Below are 24,257 nucleotides of genomic sequence, written 5' to 3'. Positions count from 1 at the left end.
GGCGTGTTTACAGTTGATTTTACCATTGTTGGGCTTTTTGAGTTCATTTTTGATGTCAAAAGTGCCAAATGCTACATTAAAAAAAGTTTTAAATCTAATGTATAAATTTGAGCCCCTTAGTCCCCTGTTGCTCTTGAATAGTGTAGCCCCTCAAATAATGTAGGTTATATGTAAACATCTTGAGTAATAGATAAATATATTGCTGCTAAGGTGTTGATCTTGATGCTATAAACTTGCTAGTATGATGGTCTTGAGAGTTGGAAAAAAGCTTGAAAATTGGGAAAAGGCCCACATGCAAAAGCTTGCAAAAAAATACACTCCCACCCCAACTAAGGTAATAAGAGAATTTGGGTACCTAAAGTGACATCGTCATTACTCCCAACTTCTTCAACCGCAAACAAGGCAAGGTGGCGATGGCAACCCAAAGCTACCAACACCACTGGAACTCCATGGGAAAGATTGAAGAGGTCATGGAGCCCCGTGACCATTGCCAAACACACCATGAATAGGATATTCCTTTTGCATCGACCTCAAGAGTCTATGTTAGAGAGCTGAAACCACGAAACACCAATTCTCCTACCGCAACGCACGTCATTCACAAGCCTAGCTAAATGGGCCAAACACAGGTACCTCACCCATGTCAAAGGAGGGTACCCATCCCAAAATCCAATGAAAAATGTCAAGAAAGCAGTAAAAAGAGTCCAGGAAATCAGTGAAGACGGTGCAAGGAAAAAAGGAGAGAGAGTAGAAAGCAGGAGTAATGGAGATTTGGAGAGTCCCCAAGAATCCACCAATTGTAATTATATAAGTGGTTCTCTAATCACTACCTTTCTAGGTACATCTTCGGATGGGGAAGGCATAGTGGATGAAAAACTCGTTCATCGTACGACCCATCACCAGGATCGCTGATGATCAGAATGCCACTAATTAAGGTACCCACACCAGCACGGCCCAACACCGCACCTACATATTCACTCAGGGCCTTCTTGCATGCAAAATCTCTAAAAAAGCAACATGTACAATATGTGCATGCACATTCCAATATGCACAAGCAACTTCACTTTTGGGCATGCATGTTCACTATTTGCGAACATGTGTACATCGCTCTACGTACGCACATTCCCAAGAATGGTCTGTGAATGTACGTACCAACCTACGTGCATACGTTCCCATGCTAGACCTATATAAGTTGGGGCCCTCCTCACATTTTACACTATTCACTCTCCAGCTAGCCACACTCTTGCCAATTTTATTCAAAAATCCTCCACAACCTCATAGCCCCCCCCCCCCCCCCCCCCCCCCCCCCCCCTTCCCTCCAACCCACAAGCATCATGGTAGCAGCAAGGGGCATTTTAAACCTCATTTGATAGTGTTGCTCACAACCACCAAGAACAGGAAGGCCACAAAAGTCAATAAACTCTTGGAGTATAGGTGTCAGCACAACCCACTGACTTCTCCCCACCTTTGCTAGGACTGGACCTACTTCGAGAAGTCGAAGGACACATGATCCACAACAGGATCCAATCTGAGAAGAAGGTGGAGCACAAACTCACCTACCACACCCAAGAATGCAACCAAGTAGCAAAGAGGCCAGAGGAGGTCATGGAGCATATGGACAGACTTGGACTCGGTAGGTTGGCAGCTCTTCTGACATGGGGGCTAGACCTTCGCACATGCTTCAATCTCAACACTAGCACTGTCAAAGATTCCACAGGAGCTGATTTGACCCTGGCCCAGACTCTAGATGGTGTCCACGATGCCTTGCAACTGCTTAGAATCACCAAACCCTATCAACAGAAACTCAATGTTGCACAAGGGATGGTCAAAGACATTATCAAAGGCACTGTCAACAAGGATGGAGTGAAGTGGGAAGATATCTCTTGCCCTGACTTGATCACCCCTGCTAGAGTTCTCATTATGGTTACCAACCTCAGGTGGACCGACAGATACAACAGATGCAACCTCTCAGCAAGGATTGCCAGTGAATTGGGAAGATCACTTCCATCATGAGCTCCACAGCATCTACAACAACCCTGCCAACATATTTGGAGCAGCCATGATCCTCACCAAGATCCCCTACTATGTTATAGGTTGGGAAGAGCTCCCCGAACTGTCACCAGCCTCGACATTTCCCAGTATGAAAGGGGTTTGGTGGACTCCAGGATGTCTAAATATTTAGAAAGTACAAGCTTTGGGAATGGGATATTATCCTAGAATACTAAGGACCACACTCCTAAAATTTAGGAGAGTTGCTATTTTTGGCCCGACTCCGATGGAAATTCTATTCGCGTCATTACATCTGGAATTGAGAAGATACCAAGAGTTGGCAAAGTGCCTATGACAGAATGTTTACCAGTTGGGATATTTTTAGAGATAAAGTTTATGGAAGGACCCATCTATTAGATTGGGACATGTGGCAAGAAAGTGGACCAAAGTGAGACAAGTGGCAAAGTGGATCAAAGTGAGACAAGTGACCTCACACTTGTCACTTCAGCTATTGTGTGGCTCTTCACTTGTCATTGTAGCCTTCTCTTGCCATTTTAGCTCATGGGAGGCCCAAATCTATAAATTGGAGCCCTCTCTCTTCATTAATAAAGGCTCTCTTGCTGCACACTAGCCTCTACCACCGTTACAAGCTGCCCTAATGATGGCTACTCTCTTTCTCTCTCTCTTGAAGGCTGCCCATGAAGAATACCGACTGTTGGGGATTGTTTTGGAGGCTTCCATTGCGAAGAAATATTGAAGGCAAGGGTATTTAATCATTTATTATGATTTCTAGCCATTGTACTTGTTGTACCAGCCCTTGTACCTACTATACCAATCCTTGTACTTGTTGTGATGGCTACTCTCTTGAGGGCTGCCCATGAAGAATACCGACTGTTGGGGATTGTTTTGGAGGCTTCCATTGCGAAGAAACATTGAAGGCAAGGGTATTTAATCATTTATTATGATTTCTAGCCATTGTACTTGTTGTACCAGCCCTTGCACCTACTATACCAATCCTTGTACTTGTTGTACCTACTGTACCAACCATTGTACCGATTGTACCAACTTTTATACTAGCTGTACCAGCCACTATACCAACATTTGTACTTGATGTACCTGTTGTACCCACTGTACCAACATTTGTACTTGATGTACCTATTGTACCAACCACTGTACCGGATGTACCAACCATTGTACTTGTTGTACCGACTGAATGGAGAGTTGTACTTGATGTACCAACTCTGTTGCATGAAGACCCGTGGTTTTTGGGGAAGAATCAATACCCACATGGAGGTATATGGATTATATTGTTGGTTCGGCATTTTTACAGCCTATGTTCCGGCTTGGTAGCCTCGTGTTGGGCTGTGTTATGGCATTTGTATATGGATAATGCGGCATCTCCCGTGGGGAGAGTAAGGCCCTCAAAGCTTGTACATGATATTATTCTCCTTGGGTAATAAAATACTCCAAGGGAGGAGGGGGGGGGGGGGGGGGGTCGGCCCAGTCTGGCCTCTATGCGGTGTCACGTGCAAGCTCCATTCTCAGCATTTGTGGATGTTTTTCCAGCTTTTATGTTTTATGCAAAGTGATGATGGATATGTGTTAAGGTTGTGGCTATGTTTAAATGTTTTAATATGCATTGATGGTATCAACAAGTGTGTCAAAGGCCCTAGTCCCCCGGGCGCCGCGAGTTACACGAACCATATAGCTACCAAAGTGTTTCCACCCCAAGCAAGCCCCTTCCACAGCACTCCCCTTTGGCTCCCTTCCCCACAAGCTCCCCTCAACCCAAAAAGCTGAAGATGGATAGGGAAAAGCTACCACAGATTCTTTTGCAGAATTCTTGGAGACAAATTTGATGGACACCTCCACACAGCAGGTGGTAGCAGAGCTAAGGCAAGTGGCAAAGCCAGGCCCCCGAAGAGCATGCCCAATTAGGAGGCCCCTCTACCTGCTCATTTCCCGCTGCTGAAGAAGGTATCTGGCGTGTGTTTCACTTCCATGGTTATTGATTCTCCAGCTCCTATGAAGCCGCACAACATTATAGAGCCACACAGGTGGATCTAAGAAGGCCACATCACCTCAGCTTTTGACAGTTTCTCAAGGGCCATCTTCAACTCGCAAGGCCACCTTCCAAACTTCCCTATAGCCTTTAACTCCATAATCCACAACCTTGCAGGGCACATGACAGTTTATGCCAGACAGAAAGTAAAAACTCACGCAGCCTAGCAAGCACTTCTCCTTCCCTATGCCAATTTTGCTCAGCTGGAAACACAGGAATGTGGCATTTGCACTGAACGACCAACTGCCAAGTGCAAGCTCCAGAGGTTGGCTATAGGATCCACTGCCTACAGTGAGAGCTGGTGTGCTGCACACACAAGTTGAGGGAGCTACAGCAGCAACAAGGGCACAGACTCAAGAGGAGATCACATAGGCAATCCGCTGCACTGCAAAGGGCTGAAACAATGGGATACAACAGGCAAAAGCACAACAAAATGTCTAAGCAACGCAAGGACTTTAGGAGGGCCATAGAAGCGAAGGATAAGACAATTGAGGCACTGGAAATGAAAGCAGGGCCGCAGCAGGAGCAGGGCGCCCGACACGAAGGAGAAGGTTGACATCCTAATGGATGCAACCACAGAACTCGCCATCCCTCCCGAACCGCCCTTTGGCATCCTCAAGCTGCAGCACAGGAGCCTCTAGCTCAATCTTCTTCAACACAACATCTACATTGACGAGGACATCCCCACATCCGCCTTCCCAACCATCCTCTATAAGGTGCCATGGGCCTCCAAACCCACCATAGCTATGATGTTCTTCTAGAACACCATCTCCTTCATAGAGCCCTCCACCATCTTCCGTTTCCCTCACCATGTCCTTTCCCTCAACCTCCAGTCCTAGTGCAGAATCCTCAACTTATCTGACCAACTGGAAGAGGGAGATTACATTGACGTCTTTGTTCCCGAATCTTTGCTCATACCCTGCCTCCACAAATGTCATCAGCAAAGCCATCCACTGGATGCACACCAACAGCTGGGATGATACTTACAGGCATCTCACCTTGCAGGGCAGCATAGTTTACTAGCACATTGGCATATTGGTATTGTATCACAGGATCTGGAAACAAGTGCAACTCATGAGGCAGAACCAGCGTCATCTATTTGACACTGTCTATGTGGCCTACCCCCAGGATGTTTCCGCGACGATGAATACAGGAAGGCCCATGAATTTTATAGATCTATGAGACCAACGGCCACCACTGTCCACAGAGGGTATGAATCGTATCGAAAGGATGGACTACTGGTGGCAAGGTGAGGGTGCCCACCATGGCCTCACTACAGCAAGCTCTCCAAATATGCCATGCAACAATATTGCTACAAATCTCCCATCTCTTGCAGGAACCGGAAGTCCAATGATAAAAAAAGGGGACTGTAGAGATACAGAGATGAGAACCTGCAAGGCAAGGCCCCCACCATCCTCCTCATATCCCATGGCAGCCTCGACTTCAATGGCCCAATCAACTATGCCCCAAGTAATTGTAGCCGGGGTCATGAAAGGGGGGGGGGGGGTGCAGGCGGGCTGGAAGAAGCTGACGGAGGCAGCTGGAGAGGGTCAGGCGGCAGCGGGGTAGGGTTGGTGAGAACAGGAGAGGGGCACAGGCTGAAGCAAGGGGATGGGAGGAGGCGGCGCACGAATGCAGGCAGAGGCTGGGCTCCAGCTCGAACGAGGCGAGAGCTCCTCCAGCCCAAAATTGTCCATCAGACTTGAGGCAATATCTCGCTTAGTTAGAGGATATGCATCATTAGCATGGCTAGAGAGAAAGTTTCCTGCCATATTTTCAACAAGTGCATATCAAATGCCTCATTTTTAACTCTTTGTTAGACCCAACAACAATATGTGGGACAGTAGCCAAGAAGAGAGATGATGCTCTCTCACCTTATTCATAGTAAACCCTCTATTCCACACATCATTCTAGCACAGTTTGTAGCCCATCCACTTCTTCACACAAATGCCTCATTCAACTGGTCACATACATACACAAGATGTGATGCCTCGGGGCCACGCTAGAACGCCGACGAAGACTTGCTTTCACTTCATCTATCCCCTGGCTTTGCAAGGAGTAAGTGATCACAAGAATGCTTGTGTTTTGAAATGGATGACTTCACATGGGCTCTTTTGATGCAAGAAGTGGTAGTGCTGGTATGAGACTATTTGAAGAGCAGGTGATAGTGGACTAATGTGGCTGCAAAGATTGACACACATGTGAAAGTGATCAAGCCTTGGCATGGGAGGGAACATGTGGAAGTGTGGGAGTATGTGAGATTAAGGTGCGGAACCCAATGAGGTAGTCGACCACACTCTTCCCCTCCGCGTGGGTGACATATACCTGAGGAAGTTGACCAAGCATCCTCAGTCCTTATCTTGCCATCAAGAAACTTTATGGCATGTCTTTTATGAAACTTCACTGCTTGCCTTCCAGATCTAGTTAATGGAATACAACCCTTCATAAGTTCTAATGCTTCCTGACGTGCAGATTCAACTTTCATGGTGTCTTGAGATTCTTAATGCAACATGAATTGTGTCTTAGCTCTTGCAAGTTGCATCAGAATCCTCGTGTGCAAATGTGATGGGGCTCTTTGCAACAAGGAAAGCACTCAAGCCTCAAGGCATGCGCATCCTTAGTCTATCTATGGATAACCTTTGTAGTGATGTGTGGTTGTAACTGTGGACAACCTTTTTTAACCACACAGTTACAACCTTTTTAACCACGTGCTTATCAACACCAAAAGCATTAGTAGAACAGTAGCAACATGCATAGCACAATTAAAGAACAGTGAACACATATCATTAAAGCTAAGATTTGGTTTTGGATCCGGAATTAGAAAGTGTCAATTATAAAATACCAAACGACTGCCTTCACAATCCATTTCCTCATCATTACATCGCTTCAAAAGGTTCAAAGCTGAGAGAAGTAAATTGTGTGTGTTTAAAAGGTGATGTCCCAAAACAGAGAAATGGAATGTGTTTCGAACAAAGATGGAAAGCTCCTTCACATTAGATACCTATTCCCTATTCCAAACTTCCAGTACAAGTTAGGATTTCGGAAAACAAATTGAAAGCAAAGACCTTTTATTATGCAGTAAGCTATGTTACATATTGACCTACAGCTGAGTGTGGACTTACAAAAAGGCTGTGAAGTTTCTTGGTTGTTTCTCAATGCAAGTATCAATCACCACTGATAATATAGGACTCGCCAGTTTCCTTTCACCTCCACGCCACTGCAATAACAGAAATACGTTAGCATGTCTATCCATGCAACTACACATACAGTCAGGTAACATGTATGCGCACGTCCCAATGACTATAATTTGACAATATAAGTTAGGCCATGCTCCATTGCAATCATTTCTTTTGTGTACTACCCAACTGAGAGCCCAACTATGTGGGCATACTAATGCCATTGAGCACCCAAGGTGGCCAGAATTTGCTGTTCCCATGCCAGGAGCGGCTTACCAAGAAATCACTAGAGAAGTGGCAATTGAATGATATATGATGATCTATGTCTATTTAAAACAACAGACTCTCTTTATTCCAATCAGCAGTAGCACGTATGTATTGCACAACTCAGTGTATCTAAGCACTTGTGAGGCTACTCATGGCTTCTGTAAGAAAGAGGGAACAGTCGTGACTGCCCAGCAAAGCTCATAACACACTCCACGTGCTCCCAGGTAGAGGATGCAAAACCCAGGCCAACTGAAAAATTATATGTATGATACCTATCTTATGCCAGAAAGCTGTACAAAGCATGGAAGCTATGAAACAATCAACTTCAAGACAAAATTCCTATCCAAAATTCAATGTAAAAGAAAGTACAGTAAATTTGCGAAAGGAGAGAATCACAGGTGTAGGGAGTGAGTGTGCACGTGCTCGCTCTGTCATTGCTGTGCTGCTGAGATGGATTGGGAAGGGGGTTTGAAAGAGGGGAACAAAAGAAGTGGGTGGGCTGACTGGGATGACCTTGACATGAAGCGAAAGGTTGGGCGTGGCTACTACCAGGTTGAGTTTGACTCGGCAATGGCGTCTAATCTTGTCATGCAGCTGGACCCCATTGCATTGCATACAGCCCAGGCCTTCTTTGCATGGTGGCAGCACGGCTTTGACCCGGCATCCAACCCTCTTGTTGGAGTTTCAGGCTTCCCCGTGACAGTCTGCTTTCCAAGCCTCAAGAAGGAATACCTTCCTCTTCTCCCATTGATAGATGGTGCCATCGGGAGAGTGATGGAATCCCCCCCCCCCAACTGCTGCCTCGGCCCTCGCACGAGCAGCCAGGATTCCGTTTCTCTGCATCTGTGTTGCCTCGCCGGAGTCTACGCCTCACACGATATCTATTCCCAGCCTTCAGGGCGACCCCATTTTACAGAGAGTGGAATATTCCGGCCTTCCAGGCCAATGTTTCATTTGCAGGCAGATGGGTCATCTGGCCAGAGCTTGCCCTCGACGTCAATCTAGGAGACCGCCACCGGTGGTTCCCCCTCCTACTTCCCACTCAGATCCTCACCAAGGGGCCGAGGAAGGAGCATGTTCCCAAGCCGTGGAGCACCAAGTTTCAACCATGGATGACCGACCCATCAACCGGAGGGTGGCGGCCGGCAGGCCCCTGCCTGGGTCACCGGCCGAGCACCAGAGCTAAACATCGCTGCCCAGAGAATGGCACGATGATCTTCTCTTTCCCCTTGAGCGCAGCCCCCGGGGGCCGGGACAGAGTGGGATCCAGAGTTGGTGGCCGCTACCATTCAAGGCCAAGCAGTTCAGCTATCGCATCATCTACAGGATCTCCGCATCATCGACGTTCTTACTCATCTAATGGCCTCTGGCCAGGATGGAGCTTGGTGGATCAGCTCACAGAGACCAGGGAGGGGAGATGGTAACCTCCAACCTCGAGGTACTGCTTTTTGTGTTCATGCATACCTCTATGGCAGTACCTCTACCCCCTTCTTACAGATATCTCCATTGTGATCAATGGAGCACAGAGTATATATACTCTCGCGCTCGGGCAGAGTGGCAATCCATGGAGGGCACCCACTTGGCGCGACGTCGCACCAAGACAGATTGTGACTATTCCCCATCTACGCCCGCGTCCAAGACTCTTCGAGTGGAGGGCAGTTCCGATAGTTCCGCCTCACAGAGATTGATATGAGGATTGTATCATGGAACATTCAGGGCTTAGGGGGGCCTCAGTGCTTTCAGGAACGAGGCGTCCTTAGAGGAAAGCTGTAGCGAGCTATGGTGGGGGGACCCATCAACATTCTTGTCCTCCAAGAGCACCATCTTACTGAGGGGCGTACCCGCCGTTGCGGGAAGATTCTACCAGGCAAGAGTCATACTTGTTGGTCTCCATCCTTCGGCCCTTCAGGGACGTAGGGAGGAGTGTCTCTCTCTGTCAGTGAGTAGCTTCTGCCGTTTGTGACAGGATTGGGAGTCATAGTTCCAGGACATGCTCAATGGATTACCATTCTGATTGGGGAGGATAGCGTTGGCTTCCTCATCATTTATGCCCCGAATGCTGCTGTAGGTAGAGCTATCTTTGGAGCACTGTCCAACAGGCCCTGCCCCAGGCTGATTTTTGGTGCATGGCCGATGACTTCAATATGATAAGAGGCAGCAGAGGACAGACTTGGAGGTGGCACCGCCACAATCTCAGGAGCGGAGTACTCTGCATGGGAGGAGATGATATTGATTCTTAGGGGACAGGACCCTTGGCATCTTCCAAAGTTTGGGTGTAGCCCTGGGAGTCTTAGCTTCTCTCGATCGGATAGGCAGAGCACTCGCCCCAACCTCTCTCGGCTAGACAAGTTTTATGTCGACAAGTGGGCTTGCAGCCGTGGAGGCATGGTTGGTATTCTGGCAGGCACTACATTTTCAGATCATGCCCTAGTTATTATGTCCCTAGAGGACCCATGGAGGCATGACAAGCATGCGAGCCCCAGGATTCCAGAAAGCTTCATTCAGGACCTCGGGATTTGCAGCTGGATCGAGCAGATATGGGCGGGACTGGACTTTTCCTCAAGCTCTGCAGCGTGCACTTTGGATGATGGCCTTGGGGAGATCAGTATTTTCTTTATAGGATGCAACCCAGAGTAGATTGGAGGGATTTCGGAAGCAAGAGAGGAGTCTAAGGAGGGGCCTAGCCTCTTTACAGCGTCTTCACGAGAGTTCCCCAGACAGCCCGTGGATTGAGAGTCAGATTGCTGCCACCGGCACGGAGATTCAGTCCATTGAGGAGAGGAGAGTGGAGTATAGATACCATGCCAAGGCTTCATTCTGGACTCAAGCCGGTGACAGAGTTACTGGAGACTTCTTTGAGATAGCTGGCCCCCACAAGAGGAGAGACGGTATTCGCATGCTGCGTGGCCAGGTTGGAGCTATTGTTTTTAATCCCCCACATGTGAGACATCGCCACGGATTTCAGGTGATGGATGCGCACGCGAGAGTCTGGAGGCACACGAGAGAGGTGGTTCCCCCCTCCCTTCGGTCCTTCTTATTGACCCCTTTCACTTCAGAGGAGCTGGTGGAGGCGGTGGCAACATTACCCAAGGGCAAATGCCCGAGGGTGGATGGGCTTCCTGTTTCTTTCTTTCTTTGCCATTGGGACCTCATGGAAGGTGGCCTTCGTGCTGCCTTCAATGAGATTATGCTCACAGGTGCCATGCCAGAGAGGCTCACAGAGGGCTTGATACATCTGATTCCCAAGGAGGGTGGTGATAGATTGGAGATCGGACAGTGGAGACCCATCACGCTTCTAGGGATGGCCTATAAGACTTTGGCCAAGACCATCAACATGCGACTTCAGCCTTCTCTCCCAGACTTGATCCACGACACTCAAACTCGTTTTGTTCAGGATCAAAGCATTCTAGACAACATCTTTACCTTTTGGGAGGCAACAGCTTCGGCCAGGATGCGGCAACAAGACCTCATTGTGCTACTCCTAGACTTTGAGAAAGATTATGACAAGGTGGATTGGAGCTTTCTGGAGGGCACAATAACCATTCTCCTCGCCAAAATCTGCCTCGATCTCTCCTATTTGTGATCGCCATCTCTTGCTACAAATCTGCGCCACATTTTGGTCGTCATATCCTGCTGAATATGCCCGTCATTGTTCCTAAATCTGGCTGCTCCTGTTTGCCCCATCCTTCAGCAACAGCCCGTCGTAATCTTTCCGGCCTGTTCTCCTGCTGTCCGACCAGCAACTAATCAAAGCCTGCCATTATCAAATTTCTGGACGCTCAGTTCTGCCCGTCATCTTCCTGCCCAAAGAACTCCTCTACAATTGGTCGACTCCTTGAAGACAGGCTGCATTTGTTTCTGATTTAAGCTATTCGTGACATTTGTTGCATGCTGCACTCCATTTATCTACATCGACATTATTTTGGGCTAAATCTGAACAAAGGTTTAGTGCTATTTGCATCAACTACTGGACCTCTGCCAGGAAGATGAATCTCTTCTTTCATTCATTTCTGCAATCTTGTAAGGGAATAGACACTGCCCTTGCATCTTAGCAAGAGGTAAGACCTTCCCACATGGCCTCTTCTACTCATTCTCTCATGTCTATCGACAAATTCAATGGGTCTAACTTTCACACTTGGCAAATCAAAATCAAGTGCCATCTTATGAAAGAAGGTCTTTGGGACGTTGTTCACCATGCTGCTCCCGAAGATTCCGACATTGAGCAAGTTATCACTTACGTTCCCACTGCCAAGAATGACAAAGCCTATGCTATCATCTTGCTCGGTCTTGGAGATGATTACATTCATCACATCTCCGACATACATTCTGCTTCTCAAGCATGGATCACTTTGGATACCGGACCCCGCTCTAAAAACTCTAAGATTGCACTTATGATCTCATTCTTTGATCTACATATGCAGGAGGGAGCTACTATAGCCTCTCATGTCAATTATCTTCGCAGTCTTATGGTTCAGCTTGCATCAATGAAGTCCCCCATCTCCGAAGATATTGCTATTGCTGTGCTTCTCAAGAGCTTACCTGACACCTATGCTACTCTTGTCACTACCTTCAAGTATCACAATAATCCTACTCTTGAAGGTATCATCAATGCTCTCCAAGAAGAGGAAAGAACTCAACAACAAAAGGTAACTAACACTGCATTTTTAGCAAAGAAAGGAAGTTCTAAAGTAAGAAAGCCTTGCACCCATTGTGGCAAAACTAATCATATGGAGAAGGACTGCTTTAAGGCTCATCCATGCACCATTTGTGGCCGTGATAATCACCGGGAGAAGGACTGCTACTCTAAACCCTCTACATCAGCCCCTGCATCTACCTCAGCCCATGTTGCTGCAGCATCTCCATCAGCAGATCTTGCTGTTCATTCCTCATATGATGAGGAGTGGGCTTTCTGATTACTTCATCTTTCTTGTCTACCACTTTGACCACCGATGATGTAGGTCAAGGGTTCTATTGTCTTATTCATTCTACTTTTGGACCTCTCTCTTGTCTCTACCCAAGAGGCAGAGGTTGCCCTTGAGGAGGGCATGTCTTCAAGGTCCATTTGTTTGTCTACAGTCAGTCTTTTGTCTATCTAGTCTTGTCTGTCTGTCTATTTGTCTATCAATCTGACTGTGTCTTGTTTTAGATCCATCTTGTCCCTACCCTTGTGGACCCATATGAGGATATCACTTGAGAAGGGGTGTCTCAGGATCTTTTCTATCTTGTCTTCTATCTTGTCTTTCAGTCTTGGTCTTGTCTTGTCTGTCTTTCAGTCTTGTCTTTTGTCTTCCTTCTAGTGTCCACTTAAGGAGGGTGTTGGAAATAAGTGCACACTAGGTGTACTCTTTTCCTAGTCTAGTATAAACTTTTGTCTTAAGTCTTGTGTGTCTGCCATGTGGCATCTTATTTGTCCCACATATCAGCGTGGCTATTATCTCTTGTACTACACACCTATATATTGTGGATGTCACATCATAAGAAGTATTCAGCTTGTGTCTTGTCTACACTCATCTCAAGGTAACTCTTTGTCTTTCAGTCTTGTTCTTATTTCACTTCTAGTTTTCAGTTTCTAGCTCTTGCTTCTATATTTCTATAGTCGTGTGGTTTTTGGGTAGGCTCAACACCCACCCCGACTTGGCGACCAGTTGAGGCTTTCCAGGGGATCTCGAGGGGCACTCCAGTCTCGGTTGCCAGGTTGGCATTGATATCTCTCCTGAGCAGCAGCTCGCTCCGCTTCTTCTAAGTATTCAGAAGAAGCTTTTATACTGGAGCTTGACAAGGCTATCCCTAGCAAGTAGAGTGGTGGTGCGAACCAGGTACTTCTTGCCACCATGTGGTACATCACCTCGTGCTGGGCCTTTTCTCGGGCATGTATCGGCCAGATACAACATTTGATCCGGAACTTCTTGTGGACCGGAAGTGATGGGAGACCAGCCAGGGCCAAGGTGGCATGGAGAGTGATCATTCAGCCACGTAGCAGAGGGGGGCTTGGCCTCATCGATCCAACTATACAAAGCCGTGCCCTACTTTTGCAAGTTGATTGTCTGAGGACTCCTACTCGGTGGTGAGCCTTGGAAGGATTTCCTCTTGGCCCGGGTTTCAGCTCGCACTCCGAGCCTTGGAGGCCCGTGGCCACAAAGTACTAGATGGATCTTTACAGAGATGCGAGCCCATGGTTTTAGTCCTGCCTTTGAGGACAAATTCGCAGCCAGTTTACTTCGTGCTTGGGATCATCTTAGGCCAGCCCTCAGACAGATTGTTCCAGTAGCCTCAGAGGAGCAGCTTCGGCAGCCTTTGATCTGGAACCCCCTCATCCGTTTACCCAGTGGCCACATGCTAGGGGCCCGACCGCATATATCCTAGGGTGCCTTGAGCATGGGACCAGCCAGGTCTCTCGGAGATTGGATTGCACATAGGCAATTACCTCGGGCATAGCAAGAGAGGCTTGACAGGGATCCAAGATAGAGACAGGCTCAGCATCGACATCGCCTCGGCTATTCCTCGGGAGTGGTTGACTCCTATTCCAGACCCAACCCCCCGGTGTGGCTAGGCGTGTTCACCAGACACGATAGCCTCGTGGCGGTCCATGGAGCAGATGAAATGGAGCAAATGAGGACAATGGTCTACTCACTTTTTCTATTGGATCCCATGGCAGACTAGACAGATCAGAGCACCCCTTGGAGGATTTCAGAGGCTGCACCTTGCAGAGTGTGAGGGTGATTGGTTTTCGGGCACGGGCATGGCACATAGATCCAGCACCAGCCAAGGTGGCCAAGGAGAGACTTTGGTGGCTATGGATTTGGGAGTGCCGACCTCTCACGCGGTTGCAATGGGACCCTGGAGAGTGGACTTGGCATGATTCCACAGATCGGGTGGAGACTCTGGATGCCCCTTTCTTTGTATATACAGCCACATTATCCAGATGCCTGAGATAGATGGCACACCGGCAACAATAGCACACTGGCAGTCTCAGGGCCTATCACAGCGCTTCCTTTCAGATTTCTAGAAGAGGCTTTGGGACAGCTTTCGGCTGAGGAAGATCACTCTCTTTCTTTGGCTGATGGCACACAGGAGTGTGGCGGTCGGTACTTGGCTGGCAGTCGGGAGGTCGGTCATCAGCTTGCCTGAGGTGCGGCCACCCCCAGGAATCTCAACGACATTGCCCATGGGATTGCCTAAAGGCTTAGCAGATTTGGTAGCGGATTCTCCGCATCTTCGCTATAGACAGGGCATTGACTTGGATCATCACTTGGGGTACTGTCGCTTGGGCCAACGAGGCTAGAGTGGTCAGGACTTATGAAGAGGATGGGGGAGGACTAGCTCTTCAGGTCTCCCACCATTGTATTACAGCAGTACCAGTCACAGCCCCATCGACAGGTGACTGGTGACCAGGCTCATGTCAATGATGGGAGATTTGCAGTAGCATAGCATCCTGGCACATCTAGCATGCTAGATGCAACGAGGCCATCAAGGGTACCCACACTCCGCCAGCTGAGATTATCAGGAGCATATGGCTTGATATCATTCACACCCTCCGCGGTCAGTGGGGGAAGCTGTAGGGAGGTTTTGACCACATGCGGAAGTGGCGGGAAGCCTTCTTGAGACTTTGGAGGCCTGGCCCTTTCCTCGTAGATAGAGGCGGTAACCCCATTGGCATTACAAACCACCTATATGGTTGTTCCCCCCCCCCCCTCCCCCCCCTGTATGAGATAGCCTTCTCCTCTTAGAGCGGCCAGCCGGAGAAGAAGCATCTCCTCCCCTTTGATCATTTGTATTCCACCCTTATATGTGGTGAGGTTGTATCTAGCCCGTCGTGGTTGTACTTAGCCCTTTGCGGCTGTTTTTCTTTAACTAATTAAAGAATCTTTTTCCCGAAAAAAAAAGTATGTATTATTTGGGACACTTTTGTTGAAACCCCAAAGGTAGTTGCAGTAGACTTGGGTGGGATAGGTATTTCTGAGATTGGGCTTAAATTCAGCACCTTCCCTGGAGCTTGCTTTGTACGTGGCAGATTTGGCCACATGGCCACGTACTGTAGAGGAGGAAAAAGTGATGGAGGTGTTGAGAAAGAGAAAAGAGAGGAGAAAGTTGAAGGGAAATGGGAACGGAAAAGGCAAGGAAAGGTGGAATCTTGGGCCATAAAGCTGGAGTAAGGAATCTGGGCCAGGGTGAAGATTCTAAGGGAGAAGAGGATGGTGAGGAGCTGGTTCCCAACACTGCCCCTCAATGAAAGGGTTTCTGTGAGGTGTAAGCTGGAATGTAAAGGGGATTAGAGATAAGGGGAAGCACGCTTCCTTTTGGGAGCAAGTGAAGGTAAGGGATGTGATATCTGGGCTGTCCAAGAGCACAATCTCCATGGCTACAATGGTGAAAGGAAGATGGGAATGGCTGGTGTTCTATTGGGGGCCAGACAGAGGATTCAGTGCGGTCATGAGTGTAGACTTCATCCCTCCCTTGTTGCAAATCATTCCAATGGGAGAGCTGTTGTGGTGGAAGTACAGATCTTGGGGGAAATAAGATGGATTATGAATGATTATGGTTGGCACACTGCCAAACAAAGAAAGCAGCTTTGGGAGTTGCTGGCCAACCTTGATCAACCATGTTTGGATTCTCATGGGTGATTTCAATACAGTGTAAGATACGAGGGACAGGAAAGGAGGGTTAGGTTCCTATACGACTAGTGCCGAAAAGAAAGCTTCGGAGCTGCTTGTTAGTAGGAGAGGTCTTCTTGATGGCTGGAAGCTTGGGGACTGGAGAGATGAGACTTGGGAGAGGTCATACCTATTTCAGTCTGCAGTATAAGGATTTGTCACTTCCCTTGCTGATGGGACTTGTAACTATTTGGTCCTCCATGCTCTTTTCTCATAATAAAACTCATGCCCGGACACATGGAAACAGGTTTCCTAAAGTTGGAATGGGAAAAAGCACTTGTCTGGGTCAAAAAGCAAGAAAAAGCAAAAGTCAAACTTTGTTGACCAAAAAGCTGAGGACACCGTTGGAAAGAGCTCGTTGAACTGAGTCAAGAGCTATAAGCCGCTTTTTCAAAGAGCAAGGCCCTGAAGTTAAAATCAAGAACTTTGCTTGATATTAAAATAAAAGCAAAAGCCAAGTGGTAAAAACAAAAGAAAAGCATGGTAAAAGCAAGCCTCCCCTCAAGCATTTAAAGAACCAAGCACCCTCTTGGTGGAGCATTGAAGAAATCTTGGAGACCCACGTGGAGAACTCCTTGGGAAAAGCAATAACATCATCAACCCTCTTGTGTGCTACTTCTACAACCTTTTGTAGCACCAACCACCACTTCTCCATCCCATGTGAAGAAGCGCCGCCGCCACCTGCCGCCGGCATCACCGCCGCCCAGAGCAATTTTTTGCTAGTGCCGCCGCCGCCCCAGAGCCGCTAGCCGCCGGCATCTCCGCCACTCCAAAACCGGAGTTTTTGCCTCTTGTTTATTGGACTTTCTGTCACTTGTTGGTAGCTTCCATTTGAAGAACCGCCACCTCTAGTAGCGAAAGGATTGGATTGGGAAGAAGGAGCTTTTTGTGGATACTTGAGAACATCAGTTGGATTCTTTGGATTTTGGTACTAGCCTGGTGTAAGCCTCTTGTGGGTCATCCTCGTGGCAAGCTCAGCATCGGTTATCTTGTGCCTCAACATCAACCCCGGCCCGATCTTGACATCGACACCTTTGTTTGATATTGTATTCATTTGTTGTATTGGTCCTGGCTTGGGAAAGCCCGTGGATCGTTCCTGAAATAAATTCTTAAAGAGGGGGTGGGGCCTGTTCCCCGCTCAGTGTGGTGTACCGTGTAAATCCCCTATTCCCATCTTGCTCTCCCCTTCTCTCTCTCTATCTCTCGTACACGTGGTTGCATCTGTTACTGCACGCTCCGTTGGGCTTACAGTGGTATCAGAGCAGGATTTCTCTAGAAGAAATCTTTTTTGGAGTAACAAAGCCATGTCGAGAGTTGAGGGAGACCAAGGACCTCAAGAAGGGAATAACTTTGAAGACAACCCAGGACATCCAGAAGAGATCCAAGGCCGCCAGTCTATCTCTCATGAGACCGCAGTCATGACATCAGCCGAATATCGAGAATTTCAAAAGTTCAAAAGGTATCTTCAAGATGCAGAGTTCCTAGCTTGGAGAGAGCCAAAAAGGAACAAGACTACAGAAGAGCTCAGATGTTCGAAGATTTTATCAAAGATCAGACTACTGAAGCTCAAGGTGTGGAAGCCGCCAAGGCCTATCTACGAGGTAAAGGGGTTTCCTTTAGAGAAGAACCCAGAGGCACCCGATCTATAACTTATGGAGGATAGAGAGAAGCTTCCCCAAGACCCGTTTTATCAAATATAGCTTCTTCAGATCAAGCAAAAAAGAAGAAGGCAAAGGAGCCTTCAACCAACAAAGCAGACTTCAAACCAGGAGAGAAAAGCGTAAAGTTTGATAACTTCTATGGAAAGCGGGACACTCAAAAAGCTCTATCCTTCATCAAACAGTTTGACGCCGCCTTTGGAGGAGAGGACTTCTCTGAAAAGTCCAAACTACGCACGGTTCGTATGCATTTGAAAGATGCCGCCTTGAATTGGCGGCTAAAGGTAGTCCACGAAGGGACCGAGCCTACCTCATGGGCTAATTTCAAAACCATGTTTAACAAAAAGTTTCTTCCTGCTACCTTTGAGGCAGACGTACAGAAGGAATGGGATGAGGTAAAGCAAAAAGCGGGAGAAAGTGTGGCAACATATCTTAATAATTTTTCAGCCGTCTCATTAAAGTTTACCTCATATACTCCTATTCCACCATTGATGGAAATGCGAAAGTTTGTAAATGGATTGCAACCAAAGCTTTATCAAGCAGTTTATATGATGGGACCAAAAACTTTGGAAGAAACCCACGACAAAGCCTTACAAGCGGAAGCTTTATATATGCCTTGGATGGTGGGCAAATCAAAGAGTGAGACTCGAGACTCGTTTCAAAAGAAGAAATTCAAAGGGGGATCTCAAGCAAGAAATGAGCGACAGGAAAAGAAAAATAAAAATGAGAGAAAACCCCCATTGTACCAAAAGAAGCTATCCCGCAAGCAACTTGAGGAATATGTCAAAGAAGGTAAATGTTTCCAATGTGGAAAGAAAGGACATATGGCTGCAAAATGACCTGATAAGCCAAGTCAAGAAGCCAAACCACCCCAAAGCAATGCTTTACCTAAAGAACTTCAACATCAAGATGATACTCCATCAAAGAAGAGGCAACTCTTCAAAGCTTGGGGCAAAGTGGCAAACCAATCCGTACTTATCCACTTCGATAGCGGTGCTACCCACCACTATATCCATCCACGAGTGGTTGAAGCCATGAACCTACCTCCGGATAGATTCAGAACCCCTATTATAGCAGGTTGAAGGAATGTCAGCCGAAGTGACTCCTATTCTGGGAAAGCTCCGCTTACGGATTGGGGATTATGTGGATCATGAGAACTTTGTAGTTGGTAAAATTGGACATTGTGATGTAATTCTGGGTATGCCTTGGCATAAGAAGATAGATCCAGCATGTCTTCTAGATGTATTGTATGTACTTGGGATTAAGAAGAATTTAATGTCGGTTCGCTGAAGCCTTCGCCCCCCCCCTGCTCGAGCTGCCGCCTGCACGCACCCCCCCTCCCCGCCCTCGTGACTGCCTCTCCCCGCCTGCTCGCAACCCCCCCTCCGCGCCCCTGTGCTTCTCGCGCCCGTCGCCCCCTGCCCGCCTGCCCCGTCTCCTTCGCGCCCCCCGTTCCCCCCCTTCCTCCGCGTCCCGCCCCCCCTGCCTGCCCCCGACCCCCCCCCCTTTCGTTCCCCGCTGCCCCCCCTTTTTTTCTCCGCCCCTCCCCCTCTGTTATTTCCGCCCCCCTCTGTCTTCCGCCCCTTCCCCTCTGTCTTCCACCCCTTCCCCTCTGTCTTCCGCCCTTCCCCCTCTTCCCCTCCCCGCTCCGCCTTTTTTGTGCAGCTCGGTTCTTGCAGGACCCTCCGTTTTTCACTTCGCCCTCGACTCAGCTTCACACTTTGATGGAGGTTCCTCCCGCCCCACCTCAGAGGGACTCTTCCGCAACCCCCTCGTCCGCCCCTGAGGATAGCCCCTGAGGATACCCCCATCAGGCTTTCTCATTCGCCAGAAGAGGAAGCGAGCCTCGCCGCAGAGGTGGAACGCCTCCAGGCACATTCCACCATCTGCCGTATAGTTGGCACTCGCCCCAACAGAGGGGAGATCCGGGATCTTCTCCAGGCCTGCCTTCTTGTAGATGTGGGCAACATCCTGGACGTTCAGTTACTGGGCCGCGGACACTACCAGATTGAGTTCGAGACAGCCCAGAGCATGGCCCAAGTCCTAGCCATGAGTCCCCTTGACATCAGGGGCGCTCGGGCCTTCTTCAGACCTTGGCAGCATGGTTTTGACCCAGCAGCGGCCGAGCAGGGAGAGCGCCTATTCCATGTCACAGTTTGCTTTCCTGGACTTCGCCGCGAGTACCTTCCGCTCCTTTCTAGGATAGGATCATTGGTGGGCTCGGTGCTTGAGACTGGCCCCACAGTAGCTTCAGTGGTGGCTAGAGCAGCTGGCCTGCCTTCGGTCAGAGTTTTGGTTCCCGACATCTCCTCCCTTCCGAAGGTCGTTCAGTTACCTAGGATAGGGGGGGGATGGATCGATCAAAGAGTGGAGTTTTCAGGGCTCCCGAACCAGTGTTTTATATGCAGGCAGGCCGACCACCTGGCCAAGGCCTGCCCTCACAGGAGACCCCGACCTTCACCGCAGCAGCAGACCCCCGATGGCCCGCCCACAAATGCGGCTCAGCAGGCAACCTCCGGGACACCTGCTCAGCCCACAGAGACCTCGGATTGGCAGCCTGGACAGGGGCGCCGTAGAGGGAGACAGCCACAGCAACATGCCCAGAGACCGACGCAGCAGCAGTCACAGCCTCAGCATCACTGGGTTTCAGTGAGGAACAGCTTTGCTCCCCTCCAGGAGGAGACCCCAGCGCAGACTGAGGATCACGAGATGCCAGCACCCCCCCCTTCGCCCCCGTCCCCCCCTCCCGGCTCGCTTCCACCTTCGCCTCCTCCCGTTCCCGCTCCCGCTTTTTCAGCGGCTCCTTCCCCACCCCCTTCTCCCCCCCCTCCTCCCCCTCCGCTCGCCTCAGCTCCCCGGGAGGCACTGGCAGTACCCTGGCGCTCAACTGCAGTCCGGCGGGCACTGAGCACCGACCTTGCTCGAGCATCGCAAAGGAGACCTACAATGCCGATTCGTGCTTCACGGATATCCTCTATCCGCAGTCGACTGAGTAGTCTCGACACACTAGACAGCGCTCGGAGGCTTTCGACTACTCCTTCACATGCCTTTTTGGAGCGGAGGGCCCCCATGAGCCAGCACCCATCAGAGTTCATGTGGTGATACCTCCAGCCCGAGGGGAGGAGGCACTTGATTCAGCGGTGGTCTTCTCCTTCCCTCTCTGCGGCACTAGCGACCGGGAGTGGACTCTGGATCTCGCTCTTAGTATTTTGAAGACTCAGGCAGTTGAGTTTTCTCACCATGTGAGCGATCTGGAGATGACAGACGTGATAGGCCGACTCTGGGAGTTGGCACATTTCTTTGATACCGGGAGTGCGGATGCCTCCGGGTCGCATAGTGGCAGACCTAGCACGAGACCCTGGCTATGTATGCATACATGAGGTTTCTCTCTCTGAGCGGGAGGCAGTCGCCATGGGACACAGCCCACTAGCGCCTGGTCCGAGACTCTTGCAGCACACAGGGTGGGCAGATTCGTAGCCGCTCGGATGGGGACTACTCTCCATCCAAGCCGCTTGCGAAGCCCCGCCGTATGGCTGAGACAGCCTCCACCTCAGCAAGTCATCCATGAGGATCATCTCATGGAATGTACAAGGCCTTGGCGGCGCACACTATGTACGTTATCATGGTTGCTTGAGGCAAGAGCTTCAGAGATGCCTGGTTGGGGACAGTAATGATATTCTGATGATGCAGGAGCACCATTTGAGTGAGAGCAGGATTCGGAGATATGGTTCGGTGATGCCTGGTAGATGGGACACATTTTGGTTTGCAGGTTATGGCCCCTTGGGTGGGCAGGGAGAAGTATGTATGGTCATTGCGGATGTATGGCGGCAGGCCATTGTGGATCGCAGGGTCATTGTGCCTGGTAGAGCACAGTATGTTATTCTGAGGATGCACAATGAGCACTTTGGTGTGCTCAATGTCTATGCGCCCAACCATGCTAGTGCAAAAGCAGAGTTCTGGACCCTTGTTACAGATGCATTGCCCGAGGCCGCACATTGGTGTGTCGGGGGAGACTTCAACATGCTTGAGGACCCGGCCGATAGGGTGGGAGGCAGTCATGTTACAGTGCACGGCACGGAGCTTGCAGCTTGGGAGCGATTTTGTATGACATTGCGGATCACTGATGCATGGCAGCATGAGGCTTTCTCCCGCTCTCAGGACAGTCTTAGTTTTTCTTGGTCGGATCGCCGGCAGGGAGGGACTAATCTATCACGGATTGATCGCTTCTATGTGGGCGACAGGTTCGGGGAGCGTGGTGGCTCTGTTGGCATTCTCGCTGGCTCCTCTTTTTCAGACCATGAGCCAGTTATTTTGACACTTAAGGAGAGGACACGAGAGACCAGCTTGCAGTTGAGGATCCCAGAGAGGATACTTACAAATCCCAGTCTTTCTGAGGACATTGAGAGGATATGGCAGGATAGCCAGAGCTCTGACCTGGATGCAGCAGGCTAGTGTGCCCAGGGACTCATCGAGCTCAACTCTTTTTTGCACGCTACAAACTTGACACGGCTGGGAGAGACACGAGAGCGGGAGCGTCGCTTGAGACATAGCCTTGCTTCGCTCCAGCGTCTTCAGGAGCAGCTGCCTTCATGTGAGTGGGTGGTGTCCCAACTGAGCGAGGCACGCCAGGAGGTTAGAGAGGCAGAGGAGCAGAGACATGAGTTCTACTATCATCGCCAGGCCTCTCAGTGGACGCAGCTTGGTGATAGAGTGACTGGGGAGTTTTTTGAGATCACCGGACCCCGCCATGCTCGAGCAGGAGTACGCCAGCTCAGGAGGCAGGACGGATCGTTAGCCACTGAGCCCGGGGAGATCAGAGCCATTGCCACTGAGTTCTATAGAGACCTGCTTTCAACGGAGCCAGCCACGGAGGCACGTGATGCTTGCAGACAGACTGTGTGGGCCCATGTGCAGAGGAGGGTCACAGATCGTATGCGCACAGTTTTGGGTGAGCCCCTTTCAGAGGATGAGGCTTTGAGGGTCTTTCCGCATCATAGTTGCCCTGGGGAGGACGGATTGGCGCCTGCCTTTTTTATGCGCTATTGGGACCTTTTGGGGCCATGCCTCCGCAGGGGCTTTCAGTATGTTTTGGACACTGGGGTGATGCCACAAAGCTTTTCAGAGGGCTTGATCTTTCTTATCCCCAAGGGGGAGGGAGTGTCACATGATATTCGGCATTGGAGGCCTATTACGATCCTCAATATTGTCTACAAGGTCCTAGCAAAGGCCTTGAGTTTGAGGATCCAGCCCTTCCTTGGGGAGTTGATTCATGCTACCCAGACAAGATTCGTCAAGGAGCGCAGTATCCTTGACAACATTTTCACCTCCTGGGAGGCGACGGCCCGAGCTAGATTTCTCGGTGAGGACTTGGTCGTGATGCTTCTCGATTTTGAGAAGGCATACGATAGAGTCGATTGGGGTTTCCTAGAGGGCACTATGCTTCGCCTGGGTTATGAGCCAGACTGGATTCGAGGAGTGGCGGCTCTATATTCCACAGCTCGTAGCCAGGTGTTGATGGCAGGAGGACGAGGGCCGAGTTTTGAGTTGACTAGATCAGTCCGTCGAGGATGCCCTCTCGCCCCGTTCCTTTTTCTCTTCTTTGCAGAGGCTATGAGCATGTATCTGACAGCAGAGAAGGTTGGTTTGAGAGCACTCCAGCTCCCAGTCCGGGGTGAGGACCTACTCGATTCTGAGTTTGCTGATGACATGGGATTGTTTTTGCATGGCCAGGAGGCCTATCTACAGAGGGCAGAGCAATCGCTACAGGTTTTTGGTGTGGCTTCGGGAGCATTGATCAATTGGCACAAGATAGTGGCTTTTTGGATCAATAGCGCTCCCGCTCTGGCATGGAGCCCAGACCCGGGTTTTAGATGGATTCCTCCTGGCACAGCAGTGCGATATCTGGGACGCCAGATTGGACTTGATTTGTCACCTGAGCAGCAGATCGCCCCGCTTCTTCTGAGCATTCGGAAGAAGCTTTTATATTGGAGTACAGCTAGGCTATCCTTGGCTGGGAGGGTGGTGGTGACAAATCAGGTGCTTTTAGCGACTATGTGGTACATCACGTCTTGCTGGATCTCTCGAGCTCTCGCATCAGCCAGGTACAGAGGCTGATCAGGAACTTTCTTTGGTCTGGGCGGGATGGTTAGCCGGCCCGGGCTAAGGTTGCTTGGGCAGTTATTACTCTTCCGCTGGCCCAGGGGGACTTGGGCATTATAGATCCAACTGATCAGAGTAGAGCCTTGCTCGGGAAGCTTATTGTTCGGGGGCTGCTTCTAGGCGCTGAGCCTTGGAAGGAGCTTCTATTTCAGCGGCTGCAGGCTAGAGCTCCCCCAACAAGGGGCACTTGGGCACCAGAGATACGGTGGATCTTGATAGAGATGAGGAGGACAGGCCTCGGTAGAGGATGGGAGGACAGATTTGCCTTGAGCATCCTGCGTTGGGAGCTGCTGAGAAC

The 24,257-nt window shown here is 49.6% G+C and overlaps 1 protein-coding gene across 3 annotated transcripts in view; it reads right to left on the bottom strand.

Annotated features, from left to right (window-relative positions):
* Positions 1 to 6,815: 6,815 nt before the first annotated feature.
* Positions 6,816 to 24,257, bottom strand: part of LOC147633359 (exocyst complex component EXO84B-like) — a 44,578-nt gene continuing 27,136 nt past the window's right edge. For 2 of the 3 annotated variants that reach the window (XR_015267099.1, XR_015267100.1), the window contains 2 exons: positions 7,171 to 7,265; positions 6,816 to 7,056 (listed from right to left, as the gene is read on the bottom strand). The gene's annotated coding sequence lies outside the window, so the exon portion shown is untranslated. Of the gene's footprint in view, positions 7,057 to 7,128; positions 7,266 to 24,257 lie in introns of those variants that run through there. The other variant, XM_086806427.1, reaches the window with a different exon arrangement.

Source organism: Cibotium barometz, chromosome 12, assembly GCF_041138505.1.
Source record: "Cibotium barometz isolate CiBa-2024 chromosome 12, ASM4113850v1, whole genome shotgun sequence".
NCBI classification, from domain to species: domain Eukaryota; kingdom Viridiplantae; phylum Streptophyta; class Polypodiopsida; order Cyatheales; family Cibotiaceae; genus Cibotium; species Cibotium barometz.
This window is presented reverse-complemented; position numbering and strand designations above follow the sequence as displayed.